The sequence below is a fragment of the Falco cherrug genome, chromosome 3, assembly GCF_023634085.1.
Source record: "Falco cherrug isolate bFalChe1 chromosome 3, bFalChe1.pri, whole genome shotgun sequence".
NCBI classification, from domain to species: domain Eukaryota; kingdom Metazoa; phylum Chordata; class Aves; order Falconiformes; family Falconidae; genus Falco; species Falco cherrug.
The window spans coordinates 103,377,662-103,402,653 of record NC_073699.1 but is presented as its reverse complement, the minus strand read 5'-3'; the positions used below and the strand labels follow the sequence as shown (position 1 = coordinate 103,402,653).

General features: G+C 47.0%; 2 long non-coding RNA genes across 2 annotated transcripts in view; one reads left to right on the top strand and one right to left on the bottom strand.

Annotated features, from left to right (window-relative positions):
- Positions 1–209: 209 nt before the first annotated feature.
- Positions 210–24,992, top strand: part of LOC129735670 (uncharacterized) — a 38,316-nt gene continuing 13,533 nt past the window's right edge. Inside the window, exons 1-2 of the long non-coding RNA XR_008731467.1 lie at positions 210–1,260; positions 2,025–2,160. This is a non-coding gene — a long non-coding RNA (uncharacterized LOC129735670). The remainder of the gene's footprint in view (positions 1,261–2,024; positions 2,161–24,992) is intronic.
- LOC129735671 (uncharacterized) lies at positions 4,539–13,335 on the bottom strand. Its single transcript, XR_008731469.1, has 3 exons — positions 13,118–13,335; positions 11,654–11,983; positions 4,539–5,906 (listed from the first exon to the last, which is right to left on the bottom strand). It is a non-coding gene; the product is annotated as an uncharacterized LOC129735671 (long non-coding RNA).

Below are 24,992 nucleotides of genomic sequence, written 5' to 3'. Positions count from 1 at the left end.
CGGGTGCTGAACTTCCGGCCGGCCTTAAAGGCACAGGCGCGCTCGGCGGAGCGGGGGCGGAGACCGGAGGGGGAGATTGTCCCGCCGTTCCGCCGCGGGGGGTGGGGTGGGTGTGTGTAGGGGGCGGGGCGGGGCGGGGCGGGGCGGGGTGGGGTGGGGTGGGGTGGGGTGGTGGTAGTGGTGGGTCTATTGAGCGACCCTGCCGACTGCAGACACGCTTCCGCACCCACGCGCGAACTACGGCTCCCGGCAGGCAGCGCGGCCGCCGGGCCCCGCGCACCTCAGGCGGCGGGACGCGCGGGGCATGCTGGGTGCTGCAGTCCCCCTGCGCGGGGAGCATGGCGGCGCGGCCCTGCCCGAGCGGCTCGCTGGGGGCCCCGCGCTGCGCTCCGCGGCTTCCCCAGGCGGGAGACGGAGGGCCGTTTACTGCCCCCGGGCGGAGGCAGCGGCCTCGGGCCTGCGGCCAGGTCCGGTGCCGGTGAGCCCTCACGGGGGCGGCCCCGCTGCTCCCTGCCCGCAGGGAGCAGCCGGATTGTGCGTGCACCTCCCCCGCGGGAGCCCGTGAGCTGCTTCTCGCCCGCCGCAGCCCTCTTCAGGCACATGACGGGAGGCTCCGTGCCATGTGCCAGGCCCTGTGCAGCGTGCTGAGGAGCGACGGCCACTACAAGCATCCCTGGGAATGCTCAACTACTTAAGCATCCCTAGTACTTGTGTAGCAAGTACCACAGATGTTCGTGCCTTGGTGGCACTCCCAGGGTCAGTGTGACTGGACCCAAGGGCTCAGAGCAGCAGGCACATGGGGCTTCACAACAGCTCCTTCCCAGAGAGTGTTTGCCTTGCTAGCAGCCAGGATTTTGACAGGGAGAAGCCTGACAGCCCACAGTCTGCAGGGAGTCTATAAACAGCAGGTTCTCCCGAGGTTTTTCCTCCTAGCATGTCAGTAGAGATACCTTAACACAAGAACAGCGTGGGCTGGTTGGGAATTTGGCCTGTAAGACAGTGCTGTGAACTTCATGATGGGATTGGGTTGGGAGGCAGCCACTATCAGCGACAACCAGGGATAGGGAAATTCTTGAGTTGCCATGCATCTTTTACCAGGTTTTTTAACAGGCATAGTGACACACTGCATGTTCTCATAAGTTTTCTAGATCCCTTTCTCATACGATGAACTGAAGGAAGCCACTTTTTGGGAAGCCTCAAGGTTACATAGTAAAGGAGGCTGTTAACTGCCCTCCACTCATTTCCTGCAGAAGTTGAAAGGTATGTTATGAGTAAGACTAAGGAACTGCAAGAGGAATAGTTCAGTTTCATGGTGAAGGCATTTAGGCACTGCTTAGGAGAATGGTATTTACTTTCTTTCTGCTCCAGTGCTCTTGTGCAAGGCAAGTGTCTTCAGCCACAGTTTTAAGAAAGTGTGTGTGGGGGTACTCTGACCTGGAGTGTGTGTGGGGAAGGTAATGCTGCCTTGCCCTTATTGGAAGGACTCACTTGTAAGACATTTTGTTGTTTTAGCAGTTAACGGGGCTTGAAGAGTGGGGAATCTGTAGAAGGCCATACACTGAACAGTAGATTTAAAACTGAATACTGAATGTTAGCTACGTGAGGCCCAGCTGTTCTTCATATTTTGACTAGAAGCCTTAGTTCTCATGTTCCCTAGTTTCCCAATAACATTCTTTTAATGTTGCTGTGTGCATGCGGTAAAGCTACATCATAAAAAGTGAGTCGTTACCTTTTATAGTGTTCCTTCCTTTACAAGGCTGCACCATTCTCAGCAGTGAGACTGATAGTGCATCTCTGCTACATATGTTGCTGTTTGTTCTTTCTTGATCTGAAATAAAAATAATCAGCATCAAAGAAACCTGTCCATGTCCTTTTGCACGTGAAAACTGAAGTTTGCACCACCAGTGACTGCTGATGAGGCAGCTCCAGGGAGCTCCACCAGGAAGTGCTGACTTCCAGCATTTCTCTTCAACTCTCATCTGGCCAGTACTTTTAGCTCACACCCAGGCTTCTTTCTTTTGCAGGGTGGATTGATAATGTTCTGTTCAGGGACAGCAGGCTGAGGCCTCCCTCAGGACTGCAAAGGGAAAGAGATAGCCTCAAAGACCACGAGAATTCATCAGGAATTGGCCCCAGGACTGACCCCCGGCCAAACCGCTGGTGAGTGGGTAATGACTGGCAGAACACTGTAGTGTAACATGAAGCACCAGGAACTGACTTTATATTCATGCAGTATCTTGCACTCCCCCTCCCTCCCCCACCCCAATTTCTGCCATAGAGAATAACTTCTTTAAGGAAACCAGAAGACTTCAGGTTTTCTCCAGATTCCCTGAGTGTAATCTTGCCCTTTGTTTCAAGAGTAACTCAGTTAAACAAACTGTATTTGTTGGTACTGAACATCTCCTTACTGTATGTGGAGGTGACAGTCTTGGCAGCAGAGCTGAATCATGTCAAATCACTTATCGGCTGTATGGTACCCTCAGGTTCCCAATCCCGCAGGGAGCACAGCAGACCCTGGCCACAGTGTCTCCACTCTGCTCCATCCTCCACTGCTCCTCTAGGACAGCAGGTTGTGTTGCCTAGGGAGCCATGGTAGAGTAGGTTCCCTGCATACCGACCGTCCAAATGTGGCGATTGTATATTTCCCTAGAAGGCTGTTATAATACTACAACTTCTATTCCCCCCTCCAAGCAATTTTCCCATACCCTTTAATAATGTTTGTGGCCCTTTGCTGCACTTGCTCCAGTATGTCTGTGCCTCTCTTGTGCTGGGCTCAGCAGACCCCACGTGGCGTCACTGGTGCCCAGTACAGGGGAAGGAGCACCTCCCTCAGCCCTGCTGGCCTTGCTTTTCCTCCCGCAGCATGGAATGCAGCTGCCGCCTTTATGCAAGGCTTAGGTTGGCGAGTTCATGGTGAGCCTGGTGTCTATCAGGGTCCCCAGAGCCTTCACTGCAGAGCTGCTTTCCACACACTTGGCCTGGGGCCTGGGGTGGTTCCTCGCCAGGGGCAGGACTTGGCAATTCCTTTTCTTCAGCGTCATGAGGTTCCTCTGCCCGTTTCTCCAGGCTGCCAAGTCCCTTTGGATGGTAGCACAGCCATTTATCCTGTCACCCACTCCTCCCTGCAAACTTGCTGAATGTGACTCTGCCCCATCGTCAAGGTCATTAATGAAGATATTGAACAGTATTGGCCCCAGGACTGCCCCCCGGCCAAACCGCTGGTGAGTGGGTAATGACTGGCAGGACACTGTAGCGTAACATGAAGCACCAGGAACTGACTTGATATTCATGCAGTATCTTGCACTCCCCCTCCCTCCCCCACCCTGATTTCTGCCATAGGGAATAACTTCTTTAAGGAAACCAGAAGACTTCAGATTTTCTCCAGATTCCCTGAGTGTAATCTTGCCCTTTGTTTCAAGAGTAACTCAGTTAAACAAACTGTATTTGTTGGTACTGAACATCTCCTTACTGTATGTGGAGGTGATAGTCTTGGCAGCAGAGCTGAGTCATGTCAAAAAATGATGTGGCTTTGTTTGCCCTACAGATATCTCAGACTGATGGTTACTCCGTTTCCCTTTTGCCTGCTAATCCCTCTCACCCAAAGGTGTACATTTAAGGTCATGCAGCCTTCTGAACACTTTCTTCTTCTGAAAGCTGAAGGCTGAACACAGCCTTCTGCCATTTTCTTGAAAGCTGGCCTACCACACAGCTTTTATATCTTTCAGTGTCCTATCTGTCCTACCAGACCTTGCTAGATGGACAGGGACAGACAACACTTGATCCCTCACTGGCAGGTTTGATGCGTCTAAGAACTGAGTGACTTAAGCCTGACACTGCAGGGCCGCGCAGGGCTGGAACTGGCATGTTACAAGTGAGGGATGAAGCGGGAAGAGCTCACCTCACCCCACCAACCCGGACATGTTAACTTCTTTCTCTGGAACAAACTGTGCTGCAGCTTGTACTGCAGATCTCAGAAACCTCTGCAGCCCCTTCTTCCACATAAATGATTTTGTGATTTTCTCTCCACCTGTAATTGTGCAGATGAAAAGTTTGGCTGGGAGGATAACAACAGAAATCTACATAATAATTATTATTGTTTCTGGTTACTTTGATTGCACTGAGACAGAGCTTTACAAAATAATTGCACCAGTCAGTCCTAGGTAGGTGCAAGGGAAAATCCCTGAGATGGTGTGTGATGAGAACATTAGGGGAAGAATCTGTAATTCTCTTAAGTAACTGTAATTCTGAGGAACACACTGTGTTAAAACGGTTGACTTCATGTCTGGTTATGCCAGATGGCTTCCATCAAGAGGCAGATGTTTTCCCCAGTCTTCCCCTCAAAAAGGACATCAGAATTTAACCACGCCTTTGTATTCAAATACGTAGCATGAAGAAAAGCATATGCTGTAGATACCAACTTCGTATAACTGCTGAGTGAAAGCACTGGGGTGGTAGATACAGCCTTGCGGGGAAGCGTTTCTTGAAAGTGGTAAATTTTTAAAAACACATGCATTCAGTACAGCTGACTTCCAAGAAGATAAAGGAGATAATCTGCAGTTTATTTACTTGAGGTTGAAACACGTTTAGCTAAAACTTCTTTTAAAATAAAATACACATTACCCTGCTTTGGGTGCTTCAGCTGTAATGAAGATGCAAAATGCATCATATGATGCTCCTAAAGGTGACTTGGCTGAGCATTTCCCTATTCAGGCTGATGACTGATGCTGTAAGCCTGTCACGGCGTACTTAATCCACACTAATACCTGCTCCATGCTAATTTTCAGAAGGCTGTAGAGCACAAGGTGGCCAGCCTCCCAAAATCTACCGGCAGCTTACAGACATCTGCAAATGGGCAAGAGTGAAGCACGTGCTGTATGCCTCGGTGCTCCCAGGAGAGCTGCAGGGTGGTTTGCAGGCGCGGGGTGACAGCAGCTCAGCAGCCACCCACAGACCCTGCCCCAGCGCAGGGCCTGGGCGCGCGGGGGGCTGCGCAGTGTCGCTCTCGCTTTCCCCCGTGGCTGGGGGTTTGAGTGGCCCAGCCACCCCGGTGCTAGACAGCCCTGGTGCCAACAGGCTGATGTAATGCTGTTATGAGAGCTGTATCTGAACTACTCAGAAGTGATGCAGAAGTTGTTCAAAAGTCACAGATTGGCCCGTCCCTATGGCAGGGAGTTTCTTGCTATTTATATATAATTGCTCAGGGCAAGAAGTCTGCGGGCGGTATCATGTTTAAATATTACAACACAATATGGAGACATTCAAAAGCCCTTCCAGCTCTTCCATTGCCCAGACACCTCATTGGATCCACTGTGATAACCAGTGGCAGGTTTCACTTGGGGAAGCGAAATAACCTCATCCTGTAGTTTTGAGTGTTTGCAGTGGGAAGGGAAGCTCTACCCCCCTCAAACGCCATCAGGACTTGCCATCAGAAACTGGAGCAGCTTTTGCTGTACGTGAGTGCCCCATGTGAAAGAGGTTCGGGTAGTTTCTGTCGTGGCAATCCTTTCCTGTTTCTAGACTCTGGACTTCTCAGCCAAGGACCTTCTGCCAGGGTTTCTGCTGGCTTTTACAGAAGCAGCTCCAGGAATGACTTTAACACACGGAATACAATAAAATGTGCATCTGGTGCTTGATTCCACTCGCACTGAGCTATCACCAATGTTGTCAATTGCCTTCAAAAAGAGGCGATGCAAATTCTTAGCACCACAATAATCAGTTAGCAGTTTAAACTGTGGTCACCAACTTGTACATCACCTGGCTTCCTGCATTTGAAAATGCAATCTTCATGCTCTGTTAGCAGAGGATCTTTCTTTCCCCAGCAAATATCTTTGGCAAAGCTCTGTGCTGCTCAGTGGAAATATAGCAGAGACTATTTTAGCTTCTCGATTTTTTTTTTCTTGGGCAACCTGAAAGAAAAGGATATAAAAAAGAAATAATTTCTGAAAGTTAGTTACATTTTCCCCATAGCTCCCTCTCTAGGAGTGGGGTTAGTTTTGCACTGACGGATTCTGCACAGGTGTATTTTCAGCAACGCAAATACTTTTGCATTGACACTTTTCTGTACAGCAGCACATGAACTGGCTCACACTGGACCAACTGCATAAGGGGTTACCACAAGCACACCCCGTAAGTGGGGCTGGCTACCTATACATAACCCAGCATAGACACGGCCTCGAAAACCCTACAGGTAGTTGTCCTTACTCATAAATTAAACCTTATTTACTGTGTTGGGGCTACTCCCATGGCATCTTCACAGTCACGCTTCGCATCTTGAAGCCCACATAGTTTTGAAATGCATGACTCGGAAGCATGAATCAACACTTCTCCCTTTGCCTAGCAGGGATGCGTACAACTTAACATCCCTTCCCTCCTCTGCAGAAGGAAAGCGTGTCTAAACACATTCATTTCAGAAGGGAAGCTGATGACAGAGATTCCTGTGCCATCACAACAGAAGTTCATTCAAACTCTAGACGGGGCTGTCGACCAGCCAGGATGAGCAATTTTTATAACTGAAGCTGTTTGTCTCTGCAGAACTTCAGAGCAGTGGTTTCCAGCTGCAGGGGCTGGTGAGTCCATGGGTGGCAATTAAGAAAGACACTTTGCTGTCTAGTAATCTACAGATGGGAAACTTCTTTTCCCTCACCTCCACTGCAAAATGTATAGATGAAAACCAGCAAACAGCTGAACAGCCCTGCCATAATCAAACGTGTGCTCTTCTTACTGGACTTGTGTGAAAAGATTATTCAGACCACAACTTTCTGCCCTTCCCTTCTCTTTTACCCTTCTCCTCCCCACTGCCATGAGTGTCCAGCCCAGGGAAAAAAATGGGGGTGTTGGATGGCCTTTGGTGACAGTCTGGGCAGGCGGCACTGTGCATGTCCCTGCCGGGTGCAGAGCCCCGCTGCTCACCTAACCTGGCGAGGCCTGCGTTCCTCTACAGTCTTCGTCAGGCAGGGTGCCCCACGGTCCCTAAGGAGAAATTGTGGTGCAAATACAGAGTATGATAGCTTTTATTTAAATGTGAAAAAAATACCTACTTAGAATAATGCGGGAAAACCCACTCAGCTGGGAAACGAAAAGTGTGTTGGTCCATCTGCACAGGCACGGGATGTAACAGGTGAGATTCAAAGTTCAGAAGATAATTTAAAGTGATACTTTCCTGCTTATGGTGTATCAGGAAAAGTTCAGAAAATCAAGTAGGAATGTAGGGGGGAAAGGAGGAAGCTGTCAGCAGTGATTTTTAATCAAAGAGAAAAATCTTAGCACTGCAACGAACATAGGCAGAATCAAAAGTGATCAAGAATGGAGCTGCTGATAGAAGTGATAACAAAAAAAAATTGTTTGGTCTGGTGCCTTGCTGAGGAAAGATATGCCTGGAGACAGAAATCATTAGCAGGTGAGAACAGGGTGAGGCAAGCATCATTATTTTTATGAGAGCAGGGATGAAAACAAGTACATCTGAAGCGGAAGAGGGAAGATGGTACAACCACATCAGTGATCAAAGAAGACATACCATACCTGTGTTCGCATAAGAGATGAGCACGGTAGCTTCATAAGCTGATCTTAGAAACCATAAATTATGTCAGTAGTGTTAGCCGTGAGCATCTGAACTGGTGAAAGTGGCGTTCACATCACTAAGCAGAAACAATATGGGTGTCTGCAAAACTGAGAGCTAAATCCTTTTTCTCCTTTTACTTTATCTGAAAACTTGCTGTATAGGTGGTGCTGAGATTTTTCTTTTCCATTATTCCAGGAATATTTGGGGGGAGAGACATTTTTATATTCTGTTCTCGTAAAGGCAAAGTTTGTACTCGCCCTGATGCTGCTGATGGGCAGTTTTAAAGCGAAGGAGAAAACCTCTTAACAATGACCCATGAAGGGGCCTCAGCCAGCATCCTCTCTGCTCCAGGTGCCGGCTTCTTACGGCTTTTGATGCAGCCGGCAGGTGAGAGGCCAGCGCTCAGCTGGCACACTCCTGGCGTATGGAGCCAGTGACCAGAGCAGTCCCCCGAAGGAGAGGCAGTAAGAACTCAGAAGCCACAGCACACTGGGGTACGGCCATCACTGGGTGTTGGACACATCTGTGTATTGTATGTGTCTTGGTTTGACAAAAATGCTTCTGTCTTAGAAATGCAAGTGAATAGGGTATGTGTCTGGGGAGCAATGTTTGGTGTACTTAACGCACATTTTTATAGTAGCGAAATCATAACCTAGTAGAGAAACAAGCTTCAGGTGTGACAGCACAAGTCAGAACCATCCTTATGCAGAATTCACTTACGACCAAGACTTTCTGATAAACATCTTACTTTTCAACTGCGTGTTTTGCACACTGCTTGCATGAGATCTCTTTTCTCTCTTTCCCTCGTTGGCTGACTTCGTGCCCTTTTGGCTTGTCCCTTTTTTCTTTTTAAGCCTACTGGTGATTCACTGGAAAAAAATCCATTTAGCCCGTGCGCAGGAATTTATGACCTATTTACAAGTGAACTTCACTGTACTGCCCGTCGGCCAGTCAGCCCCCGAGGTACCCCCGGAGCGCCTTTTAGAAGCCGGGTGACCTCCGCCGCGGTTCCCGGGAGCTCCCCCAGCCCGCCCGTGTCACCCCTGCCCCTCCGCGCTGCGGGTGCGCCTCGCCGTTCGCCCCGGAGCACGTTCTCCGGGAGGGACCCGTGTGCCTGGGGACGGGCTGCGTGTCCCCAGGGCTCTGAGAAGTCGCTGCGCTGCGGGAGGAACAGTGAGGAGTAACAGCAGCGGAGGGTCGCACCGTGCCCGCTGGGGTGGCCCCAGCCGGTCCGGTCCTGCGCCGATTCTGCTGCGGCCCCGGCGCCGCTCCCGGGGACACCCGCGCCCACGGGGACACCCGCGCCCACGGGCCGGGCCACCCGGCGCGTCCCCGCATCCGCCACAGGGTGGCGCTGCGAGATCTTCATGTCAGCCCCGGTGCCAATGCCTGTGTACGTGCCTGTGCGTGTGACAGCGTCGTTAGGCAGCAAATTAAAACCAGTAGTGCTTTTTTCCATTTTGAAAACAAAGATATAGTAGTGTCCTTTCAAACAGGGCTGGAGTATGGAAACACGGAACCGAGAAGAAAACAGTGCTGCTGCTGCTGCTGCTGCTGCATGTGAGGTGCTGCCATAAATGCCACATTTCAGGAACGCACCCCAGCTTTGTTCCTATGCTGACTATGCATTTAACTAATTTACATACACATATACACCCTCCAGTATACAACTTATATTGCAAAGATCATTTAGAATATGTATTCTAAGTGCCTTTTGAATTCAGAGTTCCTAACAGCCCAGCTCTGGCCAGTGCGCTAAGGCACATCCCTACTGGTGTGTCCCAAAGCACGCTCTGCCGGCAGGGCCATGAGGCTGCCAGGTTAGTGCAGCCTTCCTATGCTGTCTCCAGCTCCACATTTCCATTTTCTTTTGGTGAAGCAAATCAGGGAATTTTCTTTGTGTGAAAATGTACCTAGCAAAACCAAACAGTCGGCATTTAACCTGGTTAGCCCCCTGCCTGACTTGCAGCTTGGGTGCCAGCGCTGGCAGGGGAGCAGCAGGGAGCCTGGCATCAGCGTCCCAGCTGCACCTCATGCCCAACTGGTTCGTGCGGTGGCAGAGCTGAAGAAGCTTTCAGACTTGGCCTCCACTAGTTGTACGTTCAACTGGCTCACTTGCCCTTGCAAGCGCTATTTTCTGGTTTGGCGCTGACAGTGAAATGCTGATGGCATAGCTTGCTCTGCGACATTTTTGTCGGGATGCAACACAGCGAAGTATCATCAGGGCTGTATTAATGCCAGGGGCGATGCAGGATCTAAACAACGCATCCTGCTTTGAACTGCTGCTGAAACACACCCCCACACTCAACTCCTTACTGGTACGCGTGCTGGTGAGTTGCACTGACTGCACGGCTGGGTCTCCACAGAAGGGCTGCACAGGTGAGCTCCCGGCAACTGAATGCTGTATTGCCAACTGTGACAATGTCACAGCTACTGTGTTTATACAAGAACCCTTTTTGTCACTAAAGAACTTCACAGTTCAATGGAAGAGCTGAGAATATGAACTCTCTGGCTCAAAAACACAAAGACACATTTAGTTTGTAAATCCATTTTCTCCAGGATAACACTTTGAATGCTGGGGACCTGCTTTATGACTTTTTTATGATCCTTGGGACTGGCAGCCCTGTTGTTCCTTCCCTTAACGCACCACCGCCGTGGCTGAGCGAGGCAGGGGCTCCGGGTTTGAATGCGGAGAAGCGCCTGGGCATGTGCCGCTCCAAGCTCTGCCGCTCCTGCTCTCATCACGCCTAAGCTCCAAGAGTCGGAACCGGGGCACAGGTAACCTTCACCCATTTGCTCAGGCTGCTGCTGGGGACAGATAGTTTGGCAAACAAAAGCCAAAGGTCCTTCAGGTAGCCGCTATCTGTCAGTGTTGCTACTTCTTTCAGGCTTATGTGCCTGTGTTGAGTAGTCCCAGTAGCCCACTGCCAGGTAAACAAACGGCACAGTTCAGCAGTGCTGCTCGCCGCCTAATAAAGGCTCCACATAAAAACGGTGCAGCACGGGCTCTCTCCCCTTCCCCACAGAGGGCAGTTTTATGTTTCAGGTATGATCTGGTACAGAACCAGTCTGTATGTAGCGGGAGTCTGCGCTAGAAGACTTGATGGAGGAAAAATGCATTTTCTGTGGCTGGTAGCAGCCACAGTCACAGCTACATCCGAAAGCGGTGTTACTGTAACACTGCCAGTCTCACACTTCAGCCCCTATCAGTAACATTTCCGAAACCCGGTACTTTTCCTTTGCAGGGTAACTTCAGGTAAATGCTCTTTTTGCCTAAAAATAATATTTTGCTAGTTTTTTGGGACATACCTTTTTCTCCATCTCTTCTAATGGTGTAGTAATAACTGAAAAGTGGACAGAAATGCCTTTTTAGTGGGCTGCATTCCTGTGAGATGTGGCTACACTCTACATCGTCTAAGTAGGACTAAGAAAAACCATCTACCCCTTCACTCTAAACTATACGGAAGCTTTTCCCTTCTTTTCCAGACATGATATAATGTGGGTTGTCTTCTTTGTACATAGAAAACAGTAACACATAGTCATAAAGAGTACGTGTGTGTGCAACTGCATTAACCCTTCAAAATCAAACCTTTGGTGCTACTGCTAATACTCTCACATGTTTCGAGATGCAGTGCAGCGAAGCAGAGATGCTGTGAGATCCCAACTGCACAGACCTCGCGCGTGTCACACGCCTGTAAGGAATTAAGCTTCATGAAAGCCCCGTGGCACAGGGAAGTATTTTGCTTCCCGATGGAGATGGTACATATTTCCATAGCAGGCAGCAGCAGGGCCGGCTGCAGCGGCAGGGCAAGCGGGGAAGCGGGGGGCTCTGCAGCCTGTGACCCACAGCGTGAGCACCCGCTGCCGCAGGCTGGTGTGGGTATGGGTTGTGTGTGGGATGTGTGTGGGGAGCAGGGGGTGTGGGGCGTGTGGGAGCGGGGGTTGTGCATGGGGAGTGGGGGGTGTGGGGTATGCGTGGGGAGCAGGGGGTGTGGGGAGTGTGGGGAGTGGGGGGTGTGGGGAGCGGGGAGGCAGGGCGTGGGGCAGCCTCCCTGCAAGTCACCGTTGGGTGGGGGGTCCCACTGGGCTTCTCACCTCGCAAGCCCGTGTAGAAGCGGTTGTTCTTCTGGACAGTTTGCAATGTGAGAGGCCAGAGCAGCAGCGTGGCGGGGGGCTGGCGTGCAGCTGTCAGGAGCACAGACCGGCCGATGGCACCTGCCCCCTGGGTCAGAAGGTGCAGGCACTGATGGAGACAGACCACAACCGTGGGCAAACACTACCTGTGCCTCTGATGCCTTTAATTACTCGAGCTGGAGCTGGGCTGTCCCCCTTTGGAAGGCACCGCTTTGCAGGCGTGTTCATCCCTGTGCGTACACTTCCAGTGCCTCTCTCCACACGCTGTCCTTAGGCAGGGGCAGTTTGGGGCTGAAGAGGGGAGGGGAAGAGATGGTCAGAACCAGAACCAAAAATATGTGCAGGGAAGAGGAAGATGGGAAGGAGGAAGAAAGAGAAGGGAGGAGGGCAGGAAACACAGAGAGCACAGAGACTTGAGACACCGGCAGAGGATCTACAGGGGTGGGAGAGGGTCTTGAAAAGCAACAATAATCAAAGAGCAACAGACCAAGTGATTTTGCCTGTATACAAGCACATGCTCACACGTATGTCAGAATTGACAGAAAGTGGGTATTAGGAGGAGGAGGAGGGAGGCTATCTCACATTGGCAGAGGGCGTTAAGCCATCTGTGTCTCTCGTGGCTACAAGAAGGCTCCCAATGCCTCCTGCTCTGCACCCAGTGGGAGCCCTGCGGCTCTGGAGGTGCCCGCAGCTGCTCTCCCAGAGCATCCCGCAGTAGCAGCAAGGATGCTGAGCAGCAGGGCAGGCAGCCAGGGTCTATGTGGCCACTGGTGAGCAGGCAGGTCCAGCTGTGCATCGGTGGGAGCTGGGCAGAGCTGAGAATAAATCTCAGATTTCCTGCACCTCGGGTCTATCCACGAGGCCGTCACTTCCCCACGCACTGATCTGACATTACAGAACGTATGGCAATGCAAAGCCACAAAAAAACTAAATTAAGAGAGTAGTGGGCGTTTGACTTGCATGCAATGTTTCCCTTTCACTGCAAATTTCTCATTTACTGTTATTTTTGCATAGGCCCGTGTGACTGAATTCCCATAAAGTGGTCCCCCACACCTTGGGCAGTTATTTATTAGAGCAAGAAGCAGTCACTGGCCCGATCTGTGCCTGGAAATTAGAGAGAGACACAGACCAGGCATCTGAGAAAGATACTGCAGGGAAGGGATATATGAACCACTCTGGCACAATTCAGTTGTTAGGCAAATGATTAAAGCTAAAAAGGAGGAAAAATGAACTGCTTCCCTGGTTGTATATATAAGCTGGACATTTGCAGAGAGTGAGCAATGGAGTGGTTATCAACAATAAAGGAGTAATAAAAAGATAAGATCTTTGCATTCCAATTAAAAGAAAAATCATTGCAACAGGATCAGATGTTTTCCCTGGCAAAGACGCAAAGAATTTCTCTCCAGGAAAGAGACAAATACCTACCTCTTCCCTTTTATCAAGTACTAACCCGTCGGCCTCTGATGGTAACAGGCAGAGAACCAGCACAGGGATTTCTGTTGCAGATGGGAAAGCGCTTCCCCCTACCCCTGTTCAAATCCGAAGAAAGATTGGACCGATGAATCAATGGGGTGGAGGGAAACCAAGCTATTAGGAGATTAACATCAGGAGAGACTTTAGAGCAAGATGTCTTTTCTGATGGAACTGTGTAAGAAATTAAAGAAACAAGTATCAGCTTTGCTTCCCCTTCCTGCCACCCCCACATTAGCCACATCTTTGCAAAACACACCATGCAGCAGGTACTGATTCAGTGGCAAGGCTTACTTCTGCGATAAAGATTTTTCTGACTGCGACTTTCAAAGCTCCAAACAATGGAAAAGAAGTATCAGATGAAAAGATCCAATATCTGCAATAAGCAATGCTGAGGTGACATACGTACAAATACTTGTCGGTGGAACAAAAGTAGTTTTGCCTTTTCTGTGCTGTTGTTTTCAAGATTGTTCCAAAGTAACCAGAGTGATGCCTAATGGTTAAGCACACGATTTACTGAAGACCTTTCAGAGGCCACATTCGAGCTTGTCTTCTCTCTGTCAGTGCCAGGCAGGTAGAAAGGTAATCAGAGAGAAAGTTGGTTTCACTGACTAACCTGAAGGATCCATCATGGAGATTGCTGCTGATTACAAAGTCAGGAAATGTCCTTGATTCACCTCCTCAGGAAGCCTGCTAACTGCTCAGCCAAAATTTCGGAAATAATTCGAAAAATAGAAGCGCTTCTTAATTTACTATCAAGTATAGTTCTTAAATCTGATTGTTGCATGAAAATTGTCAAATATGTTTTCAGTGGAAGATTAAGTTTTTAATTTTGTTATGTGTGCAGTGTAGACCTGAAAAGGGTAACTGCTTATCATGGAAAATGTTGACTGTAGCTGAAGAAGAGAATGCCTGAAAACGTAAGGAAACATGCCTGAAAATATAAGGAAATGAAACATGTCAGCCAGCATATTCAAGCCAAAGTTATTTCGTTTGAATCTGGCACAGTGTTACCTCTTAGGAAATGCAGTGCAGTGACTCGGTTTCCCAATTCTCTTCCATAAAGAAGTTTCCCAGTCCGGCTTCACCCCTGCCACGCCGGGGCAGCCGTGCTGGTGCCGGTCCGCTGTGCCGTGCTGGGGGAGGCGATGAGGGGGTTGCTCCTGCTCTGGCAGGTTTGGCTTGGCGCCTGTGATGAGATGCTGCAGTCGCATTTATAGATCACAGTTTTGAAGTTATCGCTCCTCTGCTGAAAGATGTCAGTTTTCCAGTGGGAAATCCATTCTCCAAATTTTCTGACTAGAACTTATGTTTATCAGTCTCCTAATTCCAAAACCTCTTCTCCAGCACTTCCTTTCCTTTGACAATTCACTAATAGCTTCATTCCCTTCCCTATCATTGGCTCATCTTTCTTCTTATGTGCAAGCGTAGATCAGCTGAAACATGTATATCTCTTGTCTCCTTCCAACAGCAATCTGATTCTTTACATTAACCTTAAATTTCAAACATATTGAGGAGAAAAGTAAGAGGCTTTTGTACCTGTCATTTGTTTTAGCACTTGACTCTAAAGCAAAATTCGTTACACTCCCCCACTTTTATGTTTTAGATACATTATAAACAATGTTTTAACAGCATTTGGCAGAACACAATGAGCCAGTGAACAGATCTTCATGATAAATATCCACAGGTTCAAACCTGCAAGCAGTGGGCTGAATTATTGTCTACACCTATTGCATATGTTAAGTATGATGTCTTGGAAGTACTTCAGCAAGTTTCTAATTCTTAGTGGACTTATTCTGTAATCATGGGGGAAAAAAGTACACACAAATATACATATACATATATATAAATAAAATCCAGCTGTTGTTCCAGACAAAGATTCCTCGTGTAGGTACACAAGTGGTGTCTTACACTCACTCCCTGTGGTCAGTGAGTATGATGAATACATCCTTAGTAGCAAGATGACAGTTACTTCCTCATGCCAGGGGAATACCCAGAACAGCATTAATAGATGTCAGTTGCAGGAAAATTGTCTGACCCATTGAACCTTTATGTTTTGCCGAATAGATAGTAGCTATTTGTTTAAACATTTTTAATGTTGCATATATTTCATGAGGTCTGTATGTTAAAAAGTGGGTTCCCAGTACTGCGCAAAGCATTTGTCTAAGTGACCTTTTCTCAGTTATTAAGAGTTCAGGGAACGCCAAGACCCACCTTAAAACAGGCCAACAGCTGAGCTTCTCATGGGTACCTGCTGACCTCGGCATTCCTAATCTAGCCCTGACTTGGAGCCCTTGGAGCCTGACAGCCTCTGAGAGGAGGTACCTGAGCGTGAACCCTCCCTGCCACATTGTTCCATGCCTTTGGCCTTGGACAGGGCGTTGGACTTGGTCTCTTGTGTTCCATGTGACTGCCTGAGCAACCAGGCTGCTGGCTAATATGGGATAGATCTCTCATCGTCTCCTGTGAGGAGTGCTCCACTTAATATCAATAATTAAGTACTTATTTGAGAAGGTATTTGAACTCTGAACTCTGCTGTATTTCCCAACTAATGGGCTAGAGTCAGGGTGTCGTCTCTCTCCCAGCTCTCTTCCCTCCACTTCCATTTCTAGACCAGTAGTAGTTAATAATTTATATGAAATGGAACATTTCCAACAGTAAAGATGGAAAGAAACCGACCCCTTGGTACCTATATCACCCCCAAGTTATGCCACTAAAGAGAGATTTGGGAGAAAGTGTTTGGAAGCAAGAGCTATCTTTAGACAGACAAGAGTTTGGATCCACAAAAATTTTTGATCGAGTTGAACATAATACTTTATGGGTCTAATCTTTATCTGCTCTTCCCCATATGGTGAAATTTGGGGAAAATGAGAGAGCCTGAACCATAAGAAAACCTGTTAAAAAATATTACCACAAAAATGCAATACTGAGACACATACTGCAACTCTGTTGACTTTACACTGTCTTTGAAAGATTTTACTAGATCTGCTTCCTTTCGTTCAATTTAAATGTTATATTCCCCTGGTTATTTTTGTTAACTGTGTTTCCCTAATTTTGCTTTTAAATATTAAAAGGTTAAGGTTTCCTTTTTCTGCTTCCCTCCCCCTACCTTTTCTGGTCTAGCATAAATGCCAGCAGGAGAAAATGCACTCTCAGACTTAACTCATCCACTCGCTTTAAATATTCTGCACTAAATTAAGTACAGAAACAGATACATGGTGCTCTGGAAATATGGCTTTAACCAAGAGAATTGTGATAGCTCAGGAAGCTGTGCACTGACAATCAGCAAGAGCTCTATCCTGATGAGTAACGGGGGAGATTTGTCATTGTCTTCTCCCCCTGAAGTATTTACAGATGAACTCTACATTCAGAACCAATTAGGCATCATATACTTTTGCACACAGGCACATTTTCCTGAAAAATATGGGAAGAACAAACTTTTGAGTTAAAAAAAAGAGAAGTTCAGATCAATCACACTTATTTTCATCTTGCTTTAAATGTGCTGTTTCCTTTTTCTCTTTAAATAGTTTTCTGTGTGGTTGCTGAAATGTCTTTGTAAGAGAAGTTACAATACTCAGACAAGGAAAGTCCCTGGTGGTTTTTAAACACCATTTTTATTGAGATTTCTTAATTAAAAAAAGAAAGACCTAATAAGCACATCAGTCATAGAAAACCCATATCATCGTGACTGCCGTTTAAGTTTTATGAAGAGTAACTAAAAGGACATCTATGTCACAGGTTAGTCTACAGAGATGTTTAAGTGGTTTGGGAAGGTACATTCTAAAGAAAACATTTTTATATGCAGAAGAGTTAGGTCTGAAACTGTTCACCAGACAAGAAGATTAGCCATGCAGATGATTATTTAGGTGTGTGGTTTTGCACGGTTTAATGTGCGCAGTAATCTTGGGAAACGAAGATACACACATAAACCAGCAAATACATGGATTATCTGCAACAAACATAGGCTTTTCTTCCAAATATTTTCCCCTGTAATGTTAATTTTCTCTAAAAAATCTCCTAATGACAAAAACTGACAGCTCTGAGGACTGACTGTTTGTCTATGCCCAGTACAGGTAGGTACAACACAGATAATGCTATTCGACAATCTCTCTGTATCACCACCTAATTTTCTCAAGAATTTCTGACAGACCCTTGAAAAACACTTTGGAAGAACCAGAAAAGAGATTTTTCCTAGGAAATGCCTTCACAGTATTGCACCAAAACCTCCACAGTGTTGGTGAGTTGCTCCAGGCGTGAGTGCTGGTAGGAGGTGTGCTGCAGGGCTGGCGCGCGCGTTGGGGATCTGGGGTGCGCACCCGTACAAGGTCTCTGGTGTTTGGAGAGCATTATGGAAGTTTGAATACAGATTGAGGTGGGTAGATGAATTCTGTCAAACCATGTTTCCTTCAGGTGGGACAGAAGGTCGGATTATCTAAACTATGCCAGTTGTCGCTTTTTACTGTGCAAAGCTAGACCAGGTTTGCAGGAGGTAACTATGGATTACTTCTGCAATCAGGAAGCAGAAGGTAAAAATAATTCCAGAATTGTCTGGACAAGAGTCAGTGTGTCTTGTGGGCTGCTTTGTTCTCGGACTGCAGCCTAGCACAGAAAAGCTAATGACTGGGATAACCTCAAGACCCAACTTTCGGTAAAGGTAATACCGTATCTATTAGGTAGCTTTTGATGACTGTGAGGTATTGACGACTTGACTGCATCAATTAGCCAGGCCGGACAGGATCGATTCCTCTCTGTAGCATTCCACCACCTGCCCGAGACCCGGCAGTGGGGTCAAGCAGTTGAAGTCAACTGGATAAATCTAAGGAATGGCTTAAGAAGGAGCGTGTGTAAAGGCTGTCATGATGGCATCCCTCCCATTGCAGCTGCTTTGACGCAAAGGGGTTTCCAGGGTTCCAAACAGCCGTCTTTGTCTTGTTTCCCCTGCTACCAATTGGATACGGGAACAAATTTCAGGTACGGTCAGAAACGACTTACTTCAACTTGAGAATGTTGGAAGATACGGCCTTCACATCTCATCGCAGGAGCCCACATCTAGGATTGTTGGTGACTGCCGCAACGCACGGCTCGTGGGTGCCAGCCACGCTCGGGAAGCTGCACTAAGCGGTGGCCGCTGGTGGCATTGCCGGCGAACACAGTTCAGAACCATTTTAGCGTGCAAAGCCGAAAATACTATCGGGCAAACCTGTGGTGTTGCCTGCTGACCTGCCTCTTGCTGCGGAGCTGGCAGACAAGTGCTGGCGCGGTGTCACCCTGAGCAGGCGGGAAGCCCAGGCCATGCGGTTGATTTCCAGGGATTTTTAACTGTGCTTTTTCCACATACATGTACAAGCAGCCCAGATTCCTTTCTCCTTCCCTGTGAACTACTTCAGAGACCAAAGGTATTTAAGTGTGTTGCAGGGCTACTAGGGGTTTACTTTAAGCATATTCAGATACTCTGGAAAGGTTTTATCTACCTAGATGGACAGGATACATTATGATCATTCTGCTTACTGGACTAGGCTGCTTTCCCCCCCTTAAACTCTTGTTTTTAATTATATTTGAAATAAGCACTCAGAGGCCTTAAGGCATGAATCCCTTCTTTACTAGCCATCATAATTAGTCCTGATTGTTCCTTTTTGTGTCTGTTATGTGACGGAAGCACAGACGCTCAGAACATGTACTGCTATGCGTGATTATGCAGTGTCTTTCCAACACCAGGGAAAAAGCACGGATTCCTCATAGGTTGGCTGATCCAAATATACAGTGTTGTGCCACCAGAAGAAGTACTCTTATTTATTATTAAAAGGCAGCAATGAGGCTGTCTAGGTATTAATTTCATATTCCCCATAATTACCGAGTGCTCACCTCAGCTTGCAAGCAAGGTGGTGAGTCACCTTCCAAACCTTCCTCTTCCTGCCGCTCGACCCCGCTCTGCGTCGCCCTTGGTTCAGCAAGAGAAAATCCACCAGGCAGAGCCGACTTTCAGCAGGGATGACTTAGGCTTCATTTACAATGAGGCTGTGAAATGAAATCATAGCATTTTGTTTTCTCGAGTTCCCCTTAGTCCATTCACAGTGGCCTCCTCCGGTGTGCAAACTAAGTCTGGCTCTTGTGGTTCAGTCGCTTTTCAGCGTGGCTGTAGTTAGCAGTTGGTGGAACACCCAGCACTGTCACTTTGTTTCATAGCTTTGCCATCAGCAAATGACAATTATAAACCAGTTTCTTTAGCTTGTTCCCCAGGTGCCTGCCTGAGACTGGAAACCCAGTGTTTGAATCAGTAATATTTCCTTTTCTAAATTAGCATCCCTAAAAAAAATATAAATAAACAACAAAACCACCACCACAAAACACATAATTTCTGAGCCTGGCTGTCTCAGCTTGCACGCTGCGGTAAAGGACAGCGCTCCATTAGGACTCAGGCAATTCAATAGATCGAGCTAAGCAAGCACCGTACGGCAGCAACAGGAGGTGTGTGTCACTTCATGTGCGTTACACAGAGCCTTCATGACAAATCAATCTTCTAAAGCATTTCTAAAGACTGAAAAAAATGTAGTTAATAGGCTTTTGAAGAGCAAATGGAACAAGTATCATCATCTCGTTTCACCTACATTTCGTTGGACCCTACCGCTAAAGCTGAACTTCACTGTTTGCTCGGACTGCTGGGACTCTGTAGTGCCCAGAGATCTCCAAGCACCATCAGAGGAGCAGGTTGCGCTCCACAGCTACCACTGCCAGCTGTTCCCACCTCAGCATTAAAGCACAGTTCCACACCTAAACTTCTCCTGGCCATGGGTGGCCTTGGACCGGGGCGGTGATTCCAGCTGTGTAAGTGCTAACCAGATGCTAACGTAGCTTCTTAAGGCAGGGACCCCTTCTTCATGCAGTGTCAGTGTTGGTGCATCACCAGCCAAGCTGGTGCAGTTTAGATTAATCTCTCCTCCTCCTCTCTGCTTCACTGGTTTGTTACTGATTCATATCTGAGTAACATCGTTGGCAATATGAGGACCCTGTGTCTGCTTCAGTGCAAAAGAAAAAAGCCACCAAGGCTGAACAAGATCCTACCATTAATACTTTCCAGACAGTGCTTTCCAGCGCTGAAATATACACGACTCATCTGCTAGGCCAGCAAAGTTACCTGAACAGGCTGGATTAAAAGAACAAAATAAGAACATAAGCAAAGCAGCATCAGTGGTAGGGGAGTTGTTAAATTATGATTGCTGAATTAATGAAAGCATTAATTCCCTGAACTTATGAAAGGAGGGACATACAACAGACTGACCGTCTCTTCCACTCTACATAATCTCTTCTGCACAAGTGACTCTTCCTCTCACTGTCTGGGGTATCTGTGGGCGTTGGGAAGGGGAGATGTTCAGCCTGCTCTTCTTTTAAGCCCTAGCAGAGGTAGATATAAGATGCTGTAAAGAAAAAAAATAATAATGCAAAGCCCACAGTACATTAAGCACTGCAACAATACTAGGAAATTAAAGATGCCTCCTCAGAGTGTTAACATCTCCTATTTTCTCCCTGCAGCTTCCACACAAAGCCCAGGCAGGCACTGTGCTGCTCTGGGAGCTCCTCCTGCTGCCTTTTTCCTGGGGAGCCCTGTCCTCCTCTGACACAGGGCAACACCAGGGCTTCTCTCCCGGGCCTGGCTGCACAGACTGCCCTGCTGCCTCGCGCCTCTTTATTCTCTCATCTTCAGCAGATAAATTGCCCTCCTCACTTCTTCTTTTTGGGGTTTTTCCAATATTCTTGGTTTTGCTGTTCCAGACAGTACTTCATACTGTGAAATCTCGGCGTGGATGAGGATAGCAGTTCTTTATGATGTCTTTCTGAGTGTCCTTGCACTGAAAAAGTGAATCTCATTTGTGTGTGTTGGTGTAAGAAACATGAATGCAATTTCCTGGAGTTTTGCATGAGACATGTGGGAGCAACAACATACCTTTCATACCCTGCCAACTTGATTTCATAAGGTCTTGGAGAATGTTGACCCTAGGGACGGTTGATAGCCAACTAGTTATTTTGTATGGCCAATATTCGTTATGTGATCTTTACACGAGCAGGTCTGGCTGTACGTTGGGATATGCATGTGCCTGTCCCTCTACCCGTGGCCTCACTTGTTAGATCAATAAGGCAAGCTCACTATACCACATCCTGGCTTTGGAGACAGTTTTGTAGCAGTTGTCCGGCAGAGTAAAAGGGCCAATTCTTAAATGAATTACTGCTTGTTTAGAGGGCCTAATAAGTTTAACCAGGGCTCTTCCCCTTCCCGCAGTATCAGAAAACAAAAATTACTGGGTGCTAGGCAGCAAATGCTGCTGTTGGCATATTTATAAGCAATGCCAAAGTTAGATGGAAAGTAATAGGTTCTGTTTAATGTGTGTCCCCTCCTCCTGTCCCCAAATATTCAATGCTTTACCATTAACAGAGTATACATTCTTACAGCATCCTTGTTAGGCATGTGGGTGGACAAACATGGTTATCCTTACATCACAGAATGAATGAAGTGAGGCAGACTGGTCTCTAAGGTTATGTCTATACCAATCACCCTATTAGTGTAGATAGAATAACTAGTATACAATAACTCTAAATTAATAGCAAATAATAATAAATTTGGCCATTGCCCATTTCCTGACACCAGAATGACTGGCACAACATATTTTGTGTCCGTACAGGCAGGGAAAGGCTTCAGCCAAAACGGGGTGGCTGCTTTCAGGCTGCCTGCAGGGAATGATCCCTTGCCTGTATTCGCACCCAAAAGGATGCCTAGGAATTGTCTAGGAGAATGTTCGTTTGCCTGGGTCAAAATGCGCCATGAATAATTTCACAGGATGCCTTGGCCCATAGCTCATGAGTGCAGACGTAACCGAAGGATTTTACCTAATGGCATGCAACAGCTATATTGCTGTAATTAATTTTGGCATCATCTTTTGCTTTTGTGAAAACTGACTTTTGCTTCTTCTGCCTCTGTTGCTCTCCTCCTCTTCCAGCTGTCTTGGGTGTCTTGCCACTGGGGGACAGGTCTCCAGAGCAAACAAGCATGTTTCTTTCCTACCGACTCACTTCTAAGGAGGCAAAGAGCCTTGGCAACAATTTGGCATTTCGCAGATTTTTCTGCAAATGTCTAAGTTAGGATTAACTGGAGTTCCTGTTTAAGGACTAGATTCTGTCACCTATACTGTCTTGAAGTGACACCCGTGTGTAATGCTGTGTTGAAAGCAATAAGGCAAGACACTGCTCATCATTAGAAAGGAAAGAAGATTTTGACCATGAAGTGTTATGTTACACAGGAAAATAAAAAGACAGGCAAAATTCGATACAAAGCAAAAGTGACACACCATACATCTGCCACCATCTCTGCAAAAGGCTCAATTTTGAGCAACTGGAAACGGGTGCAGCTCTGCCAACTGGTGCAGCCCTGTATCGAATGTGTAGGAATCCTACAACATGGTTATTATAAGGGAGCTTAATATCCTTCGTTACAGAAAGTATGTGTAATATGGGCCAAATTAATCTCTGGCTCAGTTCTACCCAATGCATTAAAATCCCTTGGTTTATTAATTAGTCCCAGAGCTAAATATTTTTCCACCATTCTGTCTACCACTGTTGAAGCAGCAAGATTTTCATTAATTTTCATGCAACACAGCAAATTGCTTCCTAGAATCTAAATCCCCATTTATCTTGTAAAAGTTAGGGGCCTTTGATGAATATGGGAGTTGAGCCAACACTAGTGGGACATTATATTCCAAAAAAGCTGCCTGTAACATAAGATGCGCATTTCTATACACAACCCATCTACTGCTGTGGGCAACATATGAGTCTGTTAGAGTGGACTTAATATTTTATTTTCTGAGTGTCTCTTCTAACTGGCTGGAACAATAGCAGCAACCTGCTATCGAGACCCAAATGCAATCTCTGTGCATCCGTCCTGCAGACGGGGAAGATGAAACAGAACATTCACTGGCTGTGCGTGGTGGGAGGCAGAATCCCTTTGGTGGTGGGGTGTGAGGGAAGGGGAAGAGATTGTAGGTGCACACAAACAGCCAGAGCAAACTCATCGCAGCTGCAGAAAAATGAAATGCCACTCATCTTGTCTCCAGAATGTCTAACATCACTTCAGGGCACTTACTAGCTGTCACTCACACGTGCTGCAGTTCAGAAGGTGGCTGTACATTTTAATTTCCATCCCACAATCTGTGATCCACCTAAAAATAAAATAAAATAAAAATCCTTCTAAATGGAACTTGCTATGCTTTTTCACAGTCTTGTCACCTCAAGATTAGCCTCCTGTAATATGCTTTGCTTTAGGCTATCACTTGAGATCATTCAGAGTCTGAAGCAAGTCAGGAATGCAGCAGTCACATATTAATCAGATCTTAAGTTGGCAGCACGTAACCCCAGTGCTCTGCGAGCAGCATCGGCTGCCAGCGGGATGCCAGGTATTGGTGCTGACCTTTAAATCTCTGGGCGCAGGCTGTGTCCCCAGACACGCTACCAGGCGGCCACCAGCGGGGCATGTGGGTGCGAGCCCCACTGATGGCCAGCGGGGACAGCTGGCCGAAGCTGTTGGGCTCAGCGCTTCGCTGCATGAACCTGCCAGGTGTGCTGCTGGAGCTCCTAGATTTTTCTGAAGAATTTGGAGAAAGGTGATCTGAGAGATGAACTGCCTTTTCTCTTTTCTGAGCTGATTCCAAAGCTTAGTATAGGCATACCCGGTTTCACCACACTTTATAAATAAACCCGCAATATCTGAGATAGATTAAAATACGCTTGCAGTTAGCACCTGAGATGCAGGCTCACTGTACTTGCAGGCTTGACATACCTGTCTAAACAGAACCTCTGTTTTACCTTACAAAGTACTAAAGAGCAAATCTAATTACTGTGCTTCAATGAGAAATTCTGTATCAAGTCAACGGGACACAAGAGACAAGCGCAGAGTGCCTGTTCTAAACCTGGCCTGTGGAAAAACAGGACCTAAGCTAGTTAACGTAAAGTCCAGCTATAATGTGGTGTTTTCTTTCGAGTGCTAGAAATGGCTGAACGTTCAAGCATCTGTAAGTTGGCAGTAAATGAATTGTGTAAATGACCCCGGCTATAATACTGGGTTTTACCATCCACAGTGCTAATAGAAAACACACTGATGCATATTACTGAATGAGGGTCCTGAATATGAAGCGACAGAGTTAAGAACAGTTCTTAGGCAGGAATGGATAGCGATAACGGAGATTTCTGTCCCCTGAAAGGGGCTTCTCTGCAGTGACAGGTGACGTGCAGCAGCAGTTGCATGCTGAAGCATGCATGGCAACCTAGTTATGGTGTGCAGCTGTAACAAAATCCCATTTGTAATGAAGCAGGATTGAAGTGTGAAATTATTTCACAAGATCTTTGGATGGTTTGGAGGAGATGGTTCCCATCATCTCAGGCTGTATGTTGAGAAAGCTCAGGAACAATGCAGCCCTTGTTCTGCCCTGAGTGACTGTCGTGTCTATAAGAAAATAATGATGTATTCTCTCTAAAGGGGAACCACCGGTGTTCCTTGCAGCACTCTGAGGCTTTGTGAAGATGCTATAATTTGATAATTTTTGTGCTTACGTGTTCATAGCAGCATACACGGCTATGTTAAAGACACACTTTAAAACACTAGAATGTGTTAATGATTTTTAAAATTCCTGCTTAGCAAATAGTTATGCAATCACATATGAGCATGCATTTGTGAAGATATATATTTCTAGAGAGAGTGGGCAACTATGATATTTGAAAATAAATCCATACACAGGTAGTTTTGCCAGTGACTACCTGTTCTATTAGAAGTTGTGTCATTCAAAAGAAGTTG